General features: G+C 44.1%; 1 long non-coding RNA gene across 1 annotated transcript in view; it reads left to right on the top strand.

Annotated features, from left to right (window-relative positions):
- The window catches only part of LOC141141571 (uncharacterized), a 67,573-nt gene that overhangs the window by 21,911 nt on the left and 29,682 nt on the right, over positions 1-15,980 (top strand). The window contains exon 2 of the long non-coding RNA XR_012244154.1: positions 5,844-5,920. This is a non-coding gene — a long non-coding RNA (uncharacterized lncRNA). The remainder of the gene's footprint in view (positions 1-5,843; positions 5,921-15,980) is intronic.

Below are 15,980 nucleotides of genomic sequence, written 5' to 3'. Positions count from 1 at the left end.
CGCTTGAAGTGCCTGCTGCCCCGCTTGAAGTGCCTGCTGCCCCGCTTGAAGTGCCTGCTGCCCCGCTTGAAGTGCCTTCTGCCCAGCTTGAAGAGCCTGCTGCCCAGCTTGAAGTGCCCGTGCTTGCTGCCCTGCTTGATGTGCCTGCTGCCCAGCTTGAAGTGTCCGTGCCTGCTGCCCAGCTTGAAGTGTCCGTGCCTGCTGCCCAGCTTGAAGTGCTCATACCTGCTGCCCCGCTTGATGTGCCTGCTGCCCAGCTTGATGTGCCTGCTGCCCAGCTTGATGTGCCTGCTGCCCAGCTTGAAGTGCCTGCTGCCCAGCTTGAAGTGCCCGTGCCTGCTGTCCAGCCTGGTGTGTTCCTGTCCGCTGCCCAGCCTGGTGTGTTCCTGTCCGCTGCCCAGCCTGGTGTGTTCCTGTCCGCTGCCCAGCCTGGTGTGTTCCTGTCCGTTGCCCAGCCTGGTGTGTTCCTGTCCGTTGCCCAGCCTGGTGTGTTCCTGTCCGCTGCCCAGCCTGGTGTGTTCCTGTCCGCTGCCCAGCCTGGTGTGTCCCTGTCCGCTGCCCAGCCTGGTGTGTCCCTGTCCGCTGCCCAGCCTGGTGTGTCCCTGTCCGCTGCCCAGCCTGGTGTGTCCCTGTCCGCTGCCCAGCCTGGTGTGTCCCTGTCCGCTGCCCAGCCTGGTGTGTCCCTGTCCGCTGCCCAGCCTGGTGTGTCCCTGTCCGCTGCCCAGCCTGGTGTGTCCCTGTCCGCTGCCCAGCCTGGTGTGGTCCTGCCCGCTGCCCAGCCTGGTGTGGTCCTGCCCGCTGCCCAGCCTGGTGTGGTCCTGCCCGCTGCCCAGCCTGGTGTGGTCCTGCCCGCTGCCCAGCCTGGTGTGTTCCTGCCCGCTGCCCAGCCTGGTGTGTTCCTGCCCGCTGCCCAGCCTGGTGTGTTCCTGCCCGCTGCCCAGCCTGGTGTGTTCCTGCCCGCTGCCCAGCCTGGTGTGTTCCTGCCTGCTGCCCAGCCTGGTGTGTTCCTGCCTGCTGCCCAGCCTGGTGTGTTCCTGCCTGCTGCCCAGCCTGGTGTGTTCCTGCCTGCTGCCCAGCCTGGTGTATTCCTGTCTGCTACCCAGTCTGATGTGCCACTGCCCGCTGCCCAGCCTGGTGTGGTCCTGCCCGCTGCCCAGCCTGGTGTGGTCCTGCCTGCTGCCCAGCCTGGTGTGGTCCTGCCTGCTGCCCAGCCTGGTGTGTGTCTGCCTGCTGCCCAGCCTGGTGTGTTCCTGCCTGCTGCCCAGCCTGGTGTGTTCCTGCCTGCTGCCCAGCCTGGTGTGTTCCTGCCTGCTGCCCAGCCTGGTGTGTTCCTGCCTGCTGCCCAGCCTGGTGTGTTCCTGCCTGCTGCCCAGCCTGATGTGCCACTGCCCGCTGCCCAGCTTGAAGTGCCCGCTGCCCGGCTGGACACCATGATCTTTCCCCAGCAACGGCTAGTTGTAGCGTCCGGAAGTCGCTCCTTCGAGAGGGGGTACTGTCAGGAAAGGTCCCCTCCACTGGTAATATCGATCATTTGGCGTGCAGTACTGAGGTCCACCAGCAGGTGTCTCCTGGCAGTTTGGAGCTGTCAGAAGAGCTTTTTCCTGCTGGTATTCTGTCACCTTTGGGCCGCAGTACTGGCGTCCACCAGTGGAGGAAGTCTAGCAGTATGGAGCAGGTATTCCCCTCTGCAGACAGGTGTCACCTGACCTTAATTAGCAGCTGCAATATAAATACCCGGCAAGTGCACACTCATCTTGCCCTGGTATTTTCCTTGAGCCCTGACCTGCAGCCTGCATCCTGATTACCTGATTCCTGAAACCTGATTCCTGAACCTGTGGATCCTGTTCCCTGTCTGTTTCCTTGCTCTGGACCCTGAGCCTTGTATCTGACCCGTCCCTCCTGTGATCCATCCATCCTCTCTTGTCCTGTTTGTTTCCCTTCCCCAGCTGCTGACCTCCTGTTGACGACCCTGGCCTGGCTCTGATTACGATCTCGGTATTTCCCTTACTTGTATATACTTGTTCTGTTATTATTACTATTTGTAGGGTTCTGTTTTTGTATTGGTTGTGGTGCACTGAGTGATATTGGAGGTGGTTGTGTTATAGTTATTCATTTATCTTTAATAAATCATTTATATTTTCACTTATAGACATCTGGGTTTCCTCTGTTGCAGTCCACGCAGTTCTGGTCTTATCTGGTAAATGACAAATATGTTGTCCAGCACCTGGAAATGGTAACCTCCCAGGGTCTGGAAATGCACTACACAAACCTTTCTTCAAGGCCTCCTGAGGATGTTTCATCCTCTGCTTCCTCTGCGAAGGCAGGATGAGTTTTGCAACTTTACCCTTGTAACATGGATCAAGAAGGGTTGCCAGCCAGTAATGATCCCTCTCCTTGATACCATGAATCCTAGCTTCCTTTCGCAGACTTTGCAGAATCAGGGAGGCCATGCAGCGTAAGTTTGCAGAGGCATTTGATTTTGAGTCCTCTGGGTCCCTAAGGATCACATTATCCGTAACTACCTCCTCCCAGCCACGTACAACTCCTTGGGTTTCTGGGGACTGAAAATCATCCCTTGAAGACTGCTGCTGAGTGCTATCCTCTACATCCATGCTGGCACAATCCTCCTCTTCTTTCTGTGTGTTTGGCGGGCCCGCAGGAATGCTACCTGGATAAACAGGGCCTTGAGAGGAAAGGAAGTCCTCCTCTTCTTCCCGCTGTTCTGCCTCAATTGCCCTGTCCATGATTCCATGAAGCGTGTGCTCCAGCAGGAAGACTAGAGGGACAGTGTCACTGATGCATGCATTGTCGCTGCTCACCATCCTTGTGGCCTCCTCAAATGGTGACAGGACAGTGCATGCATCCTTGATCATAAGCCACTGGCGTGGCGAAAAGAAGCCTCTGCTGTGTGTGCAGCTGCTGCAGCACTACCAACGCTGAGTTCCACCTGGTGGGCATGTCACAAATGAGGCAGTTGGTGGGCAGGTTGCATTCCCTTTGAATGTCAACCAGCCGAGCACTGGCATTGTATGACCGGCGGAAATTACCACAGACTTTTCTGGCCTGCCTCAGGAGATCTTGTAAGCCTGAGTACCTGCTCAAGAACGCTGCACCACCAAATTCAGGACATATGCCAAACATGGAACATGGGTCAAGTGTCCCTGTTGGAGGGCGGAGAGAAGGTTGGTGCAATTGTCGCATACAACCATTCCTGGCTGAAGCTGGCGTGGCGTCAACCACTTCTGAGCCTGGCCCTGCATAGCTGACAGAATCTCTGCCCCAGTGTGGCTCCTGTCCCCTGGGCAGACCGTAGCCCCTTGAACGCTTACGGAGCACCGCTGGTTCAGAGGACAAATCTGCAGAAGAGGCCATAGAGGAAGAAGAAGAGGAGGGGGTGGAGGATAATACATTTCAAAAATTGTAATCAAGCATAATTACTGATATAACTTACATTTGAGCATTGCATTTTAAAGGATAAGTTAAACTTTTCAAACATGTTACATCCCTATCCAGGGTGTAACATGTAACCTTGTACAGATGTAGCAGTCCCTGCACCCCCAACCCCCAGTGGGCCAGGGATCTTCTTCCCACACCTGCTGTCACAATTTAAAGAAAACACAGCCGCGTGGTGCTCCGCCCACCTGGTCACGTCATTCATTTACAGATTTCTGTAAATGGGGAACTACAACTTGTGGCTTGTAGTTCTCAATGAACTACCAGGGCGCGGACAAGCGCTCTAGGTAGTTCATTGATGCTTCCTGTCATTCAGTAACTGCCTGCCCGTATGAGGTACGTGCAAACAGCCACACTGACAGTCTGCAGGAGCCTGAGATTGCAGCCGTGATCTGCTGATCGCCGGTGTAATGCTCTGCATGTTCCTAATAAAAAAATTATAAATTAATATTGTGTTTACCTGCAAAAAAAAATGCATTTATTTTTTTATTTTTTTACAAAGGTGAACTTATCCTTTAAAGAAGAAAAATCAGATTAGTGGACTCTAAGTCAATTGTAACTCTTTGACAATGCTAATCTTGCATTAGGCATGCTCTTTGCGGCCAGTGCTTGTCTGTCTGAAAATGTGCTGCACTTTCATAAGCAGGAAATCACAATCTTTTTATGTATATTTATTTCACCTTCTATTGCTACAATTGTTAATATTTTAAAGAAACCTGTACTTAGGTAATACTAAGGTTGTTATCACTTACATCTGCTTCTAAAAATTATTGACTTCCAATGACATCAATACTTGTGAGCCAAGCAAGGATTCTTAAAAGGAGGTTAGCAATAGCAGGTTTTTTCTCTTCAGTAAAAAAAAGACTTGTATAAATCCCCCAAACCTGGTGCTTTTTCTATCCTCTTTACAATGATAAAAAAAAGCCTTTACAATTATAATAGTTAAAAATTTATGTATAGCCATTTTTTTTTTGTTTGGAATTGGGTGTGAAAAGATTAAAACCCAGGTTGAATTTTATTTATTGTTGTTTGTGTCTCCACTAGGTAGAGTCACATTCTATAATTCTCATGGCGACATTGCCATCAAAACAGAAAGTAAAGGGCTAAAAAAAATGTTACGGTTGACACCAGAACATGAGGTGAGGGTAAATCATCCGCTCGGGGCACCAATCACACAAATATTCATCCTCAGTCAAGTTAAGTTAAGCTAGACATAATCACAAATATAGTTGTTTAATAGGTGAGCCTGCAAATATTTAATAATTTAAGACTAAGGGGTCTGTTTATCAATGATTTCACTCAATATTCACAAAACTTTTACCCAACATTCACCCACATCATTCAAATATAATTTTAGGTATAAACTGGGAAACTTTGGTGCAAGTTAAATCAGATTCTTGCATTAACCTAATCAAAACTGGTTCACTTTAATGTTTTAAATGTAAAAATCCTTACATGGAATGTTGAACTACAGCTGAAAAGAATAACTTTTTTATCACACACAAATATCATTTTGTCATAATGACATTTATAAAAAATTAGTTAATTCCAAAACTGACCCCACCTGTCAAAGAATCACAATACTCTGTCTACTTTGTATAAAATATAAATCTAGAAGGCTTTATAAAAATTTTAATAACAACGATTACCAGGCAATGAAAGGCAGAGCTGGCCATAATAATGTGGAACTCCCTTAAATTTTCCTAATACAGAAAACATTTCAAGAAATCAACTATGTAATCTCTAGCTTTTCTGGCTAAGGCTTTATGCCATTTGACATTTCTTGCTATAGGAAAAGGGCTCAATGTAGGAGGACAAAAGCACTTGTATATTGTTACAGCCCATGTGCCCTGTTTATTTTGTGCCTGGAATTATCAGAATATAATAAAGGAGAACAAAAGAGCTAGCATTAGAACCATTAACAAGATGTTTACCATGTGAAGCCATTTCTTAACCACAAAGCTTCTCTCTCAGTAATGTATGAAGCAAGTATTTCATTGGGAGACCAAATGGCTTTTGTAGAATATTCTGGGATTCATATAGACACGCATGGCCTCTGAAGAGAACTGGTGTATATGATCTTAAATTTGCTTGTTCCCTGCAATCAGCTTTTTTTTCTGGGCATGAAATGGGCATTTGCTACTTGTAAAACAGCCAACAGGTGTATAAAAAAAGGATTATAAAAGAATAACACTACTATTGTTCTTGTGTATTACTTTTTAATGGAAAACATGATTCCATTAATAATTGTCTTTGTTAGTGTATACAATTAAGGTTTCTTTGCAACAGTTTTGGGTGCCAGATTAATTGATTCAATATGACTGGCAGACAATTAAAGAGCTAGGGTTTCCTTGTATCACATTAGACAATTTTCTGTTTATTTTTCACAGGTTTTGGCAATGTGTCTTATCTGCTGGTTGCAACTACCTTGGATTTCATATGGAGGTGTTTCCAGTGGCTACCAAAAGTAAGCTCCTTTGTTGATTCTGGGCTTTGTATTAATCATCCACTGCATCTTGCTATTCAAGGCTCTATAACCCTGTTTCTCGATCAGCAAGATGCTTCAGCATCTTGCAAATCAGTTCCATGTACAATATACTAAGGTCTCTTGTGTGTTCTGAGTCAATGTTTTGTCCAGCACAGTCTCTGTTAATTGATTTAAGCGTGTGATCTTTGCATTGTTCCTTTTATAATATTTAGTTAAGCCTTGCATTTATTCCTTATTGGTTTACTTCCTAGCTTTTTTTTCTTTGACACTTGTTACTCACTTTTCCTGACAACTTCATGGCAGCATACTCATAGGGTTGAGACTCTGCCCTTTCAACCCCAAAGAAGTGGACTCCCAGGTAAGCAGCAAGACCAAAATGTGAAACTCAGTCCATGTCTGCCAAGGATGGGATTGAGTTTTAGGTGCCCCTGCTTAGAGAGCCCTCTGAATGCTGCATGATATAGTTTGGAGCATTGGCTAATTGTGAAGCCTCAATGTTTCAGAAGATGTAACTTTATGTAAATACATGTGTACTGATTCCCTCCTTAGCTTTAGGTATGTCTGCCAGGGCTTGAAGTGAAGGTCTCCTATTCTCCAGGAATGGGGCCCTGACTTTACAAAGCTAAGAAAAATGGATCTTAGTTAAAGTGTTTGTTAACCTAAAAAAAAAAATGGATCCTGTTCCCATAAAGCATGTTATACAGCACAGTGCTTGTGCTTGGTCATTTGGCTCCTTGTAACACCTGAAATACCTGGCTGATCCTGCCTGCCTATACTCTCCCCCCTGTAAACTGACCATGGTGTATCATGGCTGCTGAGCCCTGACACCATGGTTAGTTTACGTGTCTCCGTCATCTGCAGCCCTGCTCTCTGCCCCCCTCTGTGCTCCTCTGTGCCCCCCCTTCCTGCTGGTATCATAAGATATTGTTGTTGTAACAATCCCCTCTGTTATAATAAATGCTGTGCCCCACTGTATGTGTTTTGTAAAAAATCTGCTGATAAATACTTTATTTTATAGCGCTGCTCAGTGGTCACGTGACCGGCCATCTCTCTCCTCCTCTCCTCCTCCTGGCTGACGTCAGCGGGGGTTTTTTCATTTCCGCCCGCTTTGCTGTCAGACCTGGAGAGGAGAGAGATGGCCAGTCACATGAGCGTCGATCGGCGCTATAAAATAATCTATTTATCTGTTGATTTTTTTACAAAACACATACAGTGGGGCACAGCATTTATTATAACAGAGTGGATGGTAGCAACAACACTAAGTGGATTAACAACCACTTTAAGCGTTAGCTGACCCTGGTGATATAATTTAAGGCTGTGGCTCAAGCCAAAAGTCCAGGTGTAAATACAGTTACTAGATTTAGTTCAGCACTGTAGTATTTTTTTTATTTCCAAATTGCTGGTCTAGAGACCAGGTTCAGTGGTGCAGATGATTGTTTACCTGAAACCAGATGAGGTAGTAGAATAGAAGAACGTTGGGGGGTGGTAGGTCTGGAGTTAATTAGATGAAGCAGAAAGAGCATACTTTTTGAGCTCACAAAAGTCTTACGTTTATGTAGACAATTCCCACTGGTGCAGAAAACAAGACTAATAATCAACTCAGTGACTACTGGTTTCTGGGTAAGCTTGTGAATCACTAACTTTGAGAAAGTTTTGAGATCCATGGCCTTTGAGACTACAAATTACTGCCAAATTCTCAGCATGCAGAGGACAAAAGTTCAGCAAAAGTAGATAGTGACTTATCATGGTCAATTTTTAGTAGAGGCAAGGTGGTAGCCTGGGTAGTGGGCAAGATCTTAGCAGACATAGGTTGGGCAGTGGACAGGATCTTGGGAGAGGCAAGCTGGACAGTAGGCAGGGGCTTGGAAAAGACAGGCTGAACAGTGTAAAATTGTTGGGACTTTATATGAGACAAGGATGGCTACAGAGTTCTTATGTCTCCATCCCTGAATCATATGTAGCGGTACACCCGAAAGGGGTGCTGATTTGGTTACTTAGCAATCCGCCAATCACCCTGCTGCCATCCTCCCCACAATTAAAGCAAAACAGTCAGTTTTATGGTTTTTGTTATATTTATTGCAGGATACAACTTGAATGGGAGAAGGATAATATGAGATGCCCACAACATTTAGCACATTGCAAGTTGTATTCAGTTATTCAGTGGCCGTGGCCTTGCAAGAAAACTGGATACACTCCTTACACCCCAATCTCTTTTAGTTTGAATAACTCTTCTGCAGACTATTACTTCCACTTTCTTTGTGCAAATCCTTACTGCAAAAACACATTGATATAATATTTCTTCGCTTCCATTTGAACAAAGAAGAATCACTCTGAATAATTCCTCATTTGTAGACCATGATGGGATTGTCCATGTGACTCAAAAGAGCAAGAAGCACACACCGCTTCTTCACGATGCCCCAGAGAATCAGACATCCGCACAGTCTTTGGAATGCACTACCATTGTGCTAACCGAGCCGGAGATGACTTGATACCTCCGCACGAGGACCTGACACATGGCAGTGAACGGACTACTTCTTTCAGCCAGTCTATGACTATTAATGCTGTGTTCCCCGGCCACAGCATTCTACACAGACCTTTCTCTAGGAGGATAATAGTTCTTTGTCCCCGGTCACAGAACTCTGGTCTCTCTCTTCCGTTTGACTGCTACTTCTTTCCTTCCAGATCTCCTCCAGCATGCAAGTCCTGTGTTCCCCGGTCACAGCAGTTTGTTACTTCTTTAAGGATGAAGATCTTTATCTTAAGCTCCCTCCTGGTGGTTCCTCCATCCCTCCTCCGCGCACAGCGCATCCCCACGTGGGGACGCCTGGAACAGCAATTCAGTAGATACCAATACCCAGAGATAATTGGTCAGAGCTGCCTGCCACTCAAACATCAGCTCCAACCTCCTTTCCAGAACAATCCTTCTGAAAGCAGGGGAGGCACCATTGAGTCCAAGTACAGGTGGCCACACCCACCACTACACTGAACACTCCCAGTCCCAGAATCACAACATCCAGGGCTAGCCTACAGCACAGGCCTGGCTAAATTTACCTGCATGTGAGCGCTAAGCTAGAAAAATCCTACTCTAGCACCTACCTTTAGGTAGAGGGTGATACACATACAAAAAAGAGGGGAAAGGGGAGTGTGGGAATGGTGGGACTTTGTATGAAGCACAACACCAGAACCAAATGAATCAATTAGTAGAAACTATTTAATGGTGCACATGGATGCATGTAGGACAGTAACATGTAACAAATAACATAATAAATGCATAGAAATGTATACACACACATAAGTGTTAGAAATGTATACATACACATAAGTGTTCCTACATAGTAAATAATATATATTTTAAAATGTATTAAATGTAGCCCAAACTTACAATTAAACATGATTGTACACATGATAATATAAAATTGATTCAAATTTCTTCAAGGTAGTCACGGCATACATTTGGCTTTCTATTTATCTATTTTTTTTTGCTATCTTTGATCCCATCACCCATTCTATGGTGATTCACTCACCTGTTTTTACTTTACACTCACGATCTGGTCTCTGTTTCTCTTTCCTTTGGTATTGGCTCTTTTATCATCCCCAATTATTTATTGTGTAGTCACTTTGATACACTTTATTTACAATTTTTCCACAGAAGCCCTAAGGGCCCCTATTCAGCACTTTATTACAATCACAGTCATTTATTGGGGACGACATCTCTATTGATGCTTACTTCTTGTTTTCTGTTCACCGTTGTGCTGCCGCAGTCACCGCCACCCCAATTGATCTCCTCCAGCATGCAAGTCCTGTGTTCCCCAGTCACAGCAGCTTGATACTTCTTTAAGGTTGAAGAGCTTTATCTTAAGCTCCCTCCTGGTGGTTCCTCCATCCCTCCTCCTCGCACAGCGCATCCCCACATGGGGACGCCCGAAACAGCAACTCAGTATGCCATTGTCTGTTCCTAGTTTCCAGAACTCCTCCCTCGAAGCATGTGACCCCAGCTTATATGGGAGGCCTGCCCCCTGCCAATACCCAGAGATAATTGGTCAGGGCTCCTCACATGAGCTGCCTGCCACTCAAACATCGGCTCCAACCCCCTTTCCAGAACAATCCTTCTGAAAGCAGGGGAGGCACCACTGAGTCCAAGTACAGGTGGCCACACCCACCACTACACTGAACACTCCCAGTCCCAGAATCACAACATCCAGGGCTAGCCTACAGCACAGGCCTGGCTAAATTTACCTGCATGTGAGCGCTAAGCTAGAAAAATCCTACTCTAGCACCTACCTTTAGGTAGAGGGTGATACACATACAAAAAAGAGGGGAAAGGGGAGTGTGGGAATGGTGGGACTTTGTATGAAGCACAACACCAGAACCAAATGAATCAATTAGTAGAAACTATTTAATGGTGCACATGGATGCATGTAGGACAGTAAATAACATGTAACAAATAACATAATAAATGCATAGAAATGTATACACACACATAAGTGTTAGAAATGTATACATACACATAAGTGTTCCTACATAGTAAATAATATATATTTTAAAATGTATTAAATGTAGCCCAAACTTACAATTAAACATGATTGTACACATGATAATATAAAATTGATTCAAATTTCTTCAAGGTAGTTACGGCAAACATTTGGCTTTCTATTTATCTATGTTTTTTTGTGCTATCTTTGATCCCATCACCCATTCTACGGTGATTCACTCACCTGTTTTTACTTTACACTCACGATCTGGTCTCTGTTTCTCTTTCCTTTGGCATTGGCTCTTTTATCTTCCCCAATTATTTTATTGTGTAGTTACTTTGATACACTTTATTTACAATTTTTCCATAGAAGCCCTAAGGGCCCCTATTCAGCACTTTATTACAACCACAGTCATTTATTGGGGACGACATCTCTATTGATGCTTACTTCTTGTTTTCTGTTCACCGTTGTGCTGCCGCAGTCACCGCCACCCCAATTGATCTCCTCCAGCATGCAAGTCCTGTGTTCCCCAGTCACAGCAGCTTGATACTTCTTTAAGGTTGAAGAGCTTTATCTTAAGCTCCCTCCTGGTGGTTCCTCCATCCCTCCTCCTCGCACAGCGCATCCCCACATGGGGACACCCGAAACAGCAACTCAGTATGCCATTGTCTGTTCCTAGTTTCCAGAACTCCTCCCTCGAAGCATGTGACCCCAGCTTATATGGGAGGCCTGCCCCCTGCCAATACCCAGAGATAATTGGTCAGGGCTCCTCACATGAGCTGCCTGCCACTCAAACATCGGCTCCAACCCCCTTTCCAGAACAATCCTTCTGAAAGCAGGGGAGGCACCACTGAGTCCAAGTACAGGTGGCCACACCCACCACTACACTGAACACTCCCAGTCCCAGAATCACAACATCCAGGGCTAGCCTACAGCACAGGCCTGGCTAAATTTACCTGCATGTGAGCGCTAAGCTAGAAAAATCCTACTCTAGCACCTACCTTTAGGTAGAGGGTGATACACATACAAAAAAGAGGGGAAAGGGGAGTGTGGGAATGGTGGGACTTTGTATGAAGCACAACACCAGAACCAAATGAATCAATTAGTAGAAACTATTTAATGGTGCACATGGATGCATGTAGGACAGTAAATAACATGTAACAAATAACATAATAAATGCATAGAAATGTATACACACACATAAGTGTTAGAAATGTATACATACACATAAGTGTTCCTACATAGTAAATAATATATATTTTAAAATGTATTAAATGTAGCCCAAACTTACAATTAAACATGATTGTACACATGATAATATAAAATTGATTCAAATTTCTTCAAGGTAGTTACGGCAAACATTTGGCTTTCTATTTATCTATGTTTTTTTGTGCTATCTTTGATCCCATCACCCATTCTACGGTGATTCACTCACCTGTTTTTACTTTACACTCACGATCTGGTCTCTGTTTCTCTTTCCTTTGGCATTGGCTCTTTTATCTTCCCCAATTATTTTATTGTGTAGTTACTTTGATACACTTTATTTACAATTTTTCCATAGAAGCCCTAAGGGCCCCTATTCAGCACTTTATTACAACCACAGTCATTTATTGGGGACGACATCTCTATTGATGCTTCTTGTTTTCTGTTCACCGTTGTGCTGCCGCAGTCACCGCCACCCCAATTTTCAGGTTATGATGTTTCCCATAGTGCCTCCAGCTACCAATACTACCCATGCTGTTGAATACTATAGCTTCCTTTTAGGTAAGAGTGTTGGGATTAAGTTGTGGTTCCCCCTCTTCCTGTAATTTTAGTTACTATATTATTTGGTATTTATATTTTATTACAGACATACCTAGATCGCATTTGCTCCTGATGAGTGGAAGTTATCCACGAAACGTGCGTAGAGCTATATACCGATGTATTGTCACAGCTACCATGCATCTACTATGCGACTTGAAGAAATTTTAATCAATTTTATATTATCATGTGTGCAATCAATCATGTTTATATGCATGTTATGGCTATATTGAATACATTTTAAAATATATGTTATTTACTATGTAGACATACTTATGTGTATGTATACATTTCTAACACTTATGTGTGTGTATACATTTCTATGTATTTATTATGTTATTTGTTACGTGTTATTTACTGTCCCACATGCATCCATGTGCACCATTAAATAGTATCTACTAATTGATTAATTTGGTTCTGGTGTTGTGCTTCATACAAAGTCTCACCATTCCCCCATTTCCCTTTCCCCTATTTTTCCCCTATTTTCTCTTAGACTGAACAGTGGATAGGAACTTAGGAAAGATGGACAGTGTAAAGAAACTTGGGTGAGGCAGGCTTGATGGTAGACAGGGATTTGGGAGAGTGGGAGAGGCAGGCTCTACAGTAGACAGGGTTTCGCAAATGCAAGCTGGGCAGAGACAGGTTTTAAACAAATACAGGCTGAGCAACATGCTAAAAATTATTAACAATCAAGATCTCAGCAAAATGCAAATGGCTCTTTGTCAAGGCAGGCTGATCTACAGACAGAGCTTCAAACGTCCTAAGTGCTGAGTTTTGCTAGGGGATAGGAAATGTTAGATATTGGGCTAAAGCAGTTTTAAACAGCAGGTGTAGCATTTGAACTAGGGTACTGGGAATCAAATAGAGACCCTCTGTCTGAGGATATTCATGTCAATAGCCAACGAATTTAGGACTAAAAAACAGGGAGAACGATGTTCTGGTTGCAAAGCTTAGAAAGTTTCCTCACAATTGGGTTACCCAGTCTAACAAACATTATACGTAATGAATATTGTTATGGAAAATGAAAATTAAGTGAGTCTGTCAAGTGAATGAATAGAATCCTCAAAAGCAAATGCCACCTGCAGACTTCAGTGGCCAGAAATCAGGTTACACATGCTGCTTGAAAAAAATCAGATTCTGAAAATTGGACAGAGTTTAGAACTGGAATTTGAAGAGTAGCTGGTACTGAAATTTAAACTCCAGCTGGTGCAAAAGTTTGGCCAAGGGTTGTAGCAAAAGACTAGGCAATGACTGAAGCAGGAGGCTGGGCTGTGGCTGGAGCAAGAGACTGACCCATGGCTGGAGCAGGAGACTGAGTCATGGGTGTACCCATGATTGGAATAGCAGGACAGTATTGTCTTATCTTATCCCCCTTCATGGACCACTGCCTTGCCGTGGTGAAGGGGCTTGCGTAATTCAGTGAAGCTACGAGCTATGCCATGTAGGCTCAGCCAAGATGGACAGGTCACAGCAGGGCATTTTGACAAAACATGATCCACTGGAGAAGGAAATTGCAACCCACTCCAGTATCTTTGCCAAAAAAACCTCATGAACAGAAACAAAAGGCTAACAGATATGACAACGAAAGATGCGTCCCCCAGACCAGAAGGTGTCCAATGTGGTACTGGGGAAGAGCGGAGGGCAATTACAAGTAGCTCCAGAAGTAATGAAATGGCTGGGCCAAAGCCACAAGGACTCTCAGCTGTGGATGGTAGGACTGAAAGGAAAGTCTCATGCTGTAAAGAAGAATATTGCATAGGAACCTGGAATGTAAGATCAATGAATCAAGGTAAGCTGGATGTGGTCAGACAGGAGATAGCAAGATTGAACATCGATATCTTGTGAATTAGTGAACTAAAATGGACTGGAATGGGCGATTTCAACTCAGATGACTACTATATCTACTACTGTGGACAAGAATCTCTCAGAAGAAATGATGTAGCCCTTGTAGTCAACAAAAGAGTGAGGAAATAAGTACTGGGGTACAATCCCCAAAATGACAGGATAATCTCAGTCTGTATACAAGGCAAACCACTCAACATCACAATATTCCAAGTTTATGCACCAACCTCTGCTGCTGAAGAAGCTAACGTTGACCGCTTTTATAAAGATCTACAACACCTTTTAGAACTAACTCCAAAAAAAGATATCCTTCTCATAATGGGAGATTGGAATGCTAAAGTAGAAAGTCAAAGTATATCCAGAATAATAGGTAAATATGGCCTTGGAGTGCAAAATGAAGCAGAACAAAGGCTAATAGAGTTTTGTCAAGAGAACACACTGATAATAACAAACACTCTTTTCCAACAACCAAAGAGGCGACTACACATGGCCATCACCGGATGGTAAATACAGAAATCAGATCTTTTATATTCTCTGCAGCCAAAGATGGAGAAGCTCTATACAGGCAGTCAAAACAAGACCTGGAGCTAACTGTGGCTCAGAGCTTCTTATGGCAAAATTCAGGCTTATATTGAAGAAAGTGGGAAACACCACTAGACAATTCAGATATGATCTAAATTGGATCCCTTGTTAATACTCAGTTGAGGTGATGAACAGATTTAAGAGATTAGATCTGACAGACAGAGTGCCTGAGGAGTGTGTAACATCATACAAGACGCAGCAATGAAAACCATCCTAAAGAAGGAAGGCAAGGGGCAATGGAGAAAGGGGAAAATATACCTAGCTGAATGCAAACTTCCAGAGGATAGCAAGAAGAAACAAAAAGACCATCTTAAACAATCAATGCAAAGAATTAGAGGAAAACAGAATGGGAATGACTAGAGAGCTTTTCAAGAAAATTGGAGATATCAAGGGAAAGTTTTGTGCAAAGATGGGCACGATAATAGACAAAAATGGCAAGGACCTGACAGAAGCAGAAAAGATAAAGAAGAGATGGCAGGAATACACAGAAGAACTGTACAAGAAAGATCTGAATGTCCCATATAACCACGATTATGCAGTCACTGACCTTGAACCGAAAATTATGGAGAGTGAAGTCAAGTGGGCCTTAGAAAGCATTACTTATAACAAAGCTAGTGGAAGTGATGGTATCCCAGCTGAGTTATTTAAAATCCTAAAAGATGATGCTGTTAAAGTGCTGCACTCAATATGCCAACAAATTTGGAAAACTCAACAATGGCCACAGGACTGGAAGCGGTCCGTTTACATTCTGATACCAAAGAAGGGCAGCGCCAAAGAATGTTCAAACTACCATACGATTGCACTCATCTCACATGCTAGCAATGCTGAAAAAGCTAGGCTTCAACAGCATGTGAACCGAGAGCTACCATAAATACATGCTGGATTTCAAAGAGGCAGAGGAACTAAAGATCAAATGGCCAACATTCGCTGGATCATGGGAAAAGCAAGGGAGTTCCAGAAGAATGCCTACTTCTGCTTTATTGACTACAGTAAAGCCTTCGATTGTGTGGATCACAACAAGATGTGGCAAATACGGAAAGAAATGGGAATACCAGACCACCTCATCTGTCTTCTGAAAAACCTGTATGCAAGTCAAGAAGCAACAATTAGAACAGTACATGGAACAACTGACTGGTTCAAAATTGAGAAAGGAGTGCGGCAAGGATGTATATTGTCACCCTACTTATTTAACTTATATGCAGAGGACATGATGCGAAAATCCAGGATCGAGGCATCACAAGCCGGGATTGCCAGGAGAAATATTAACAACCTGAGATATGCAGACGATACCACACTACTGGCAGAAAGTGAAGAAAAACGAGAGAGTCTCTTAATGAATGTGA

Source organism: Aquarana catesbeiana, linkage group LG01 (assembly GCF_042186555.1).
Source record: "Aquarana catesbeiana isolate 2022-GZ linkage group LG01, ASM4218655v1, whole genome shotgun sequence".
Classification (NCBI taxonomy): Eukaryota; Metazoa; Chordata; class Amphibia; order Anura; family Ranidae; genus Aquarana; species Aquarana catesbeiana.
The sequence above is the reverse complement of the archived record's forward strand: the minus strand, read 5'-3'. Positions and strand labels throughout refer to the sequence as shown.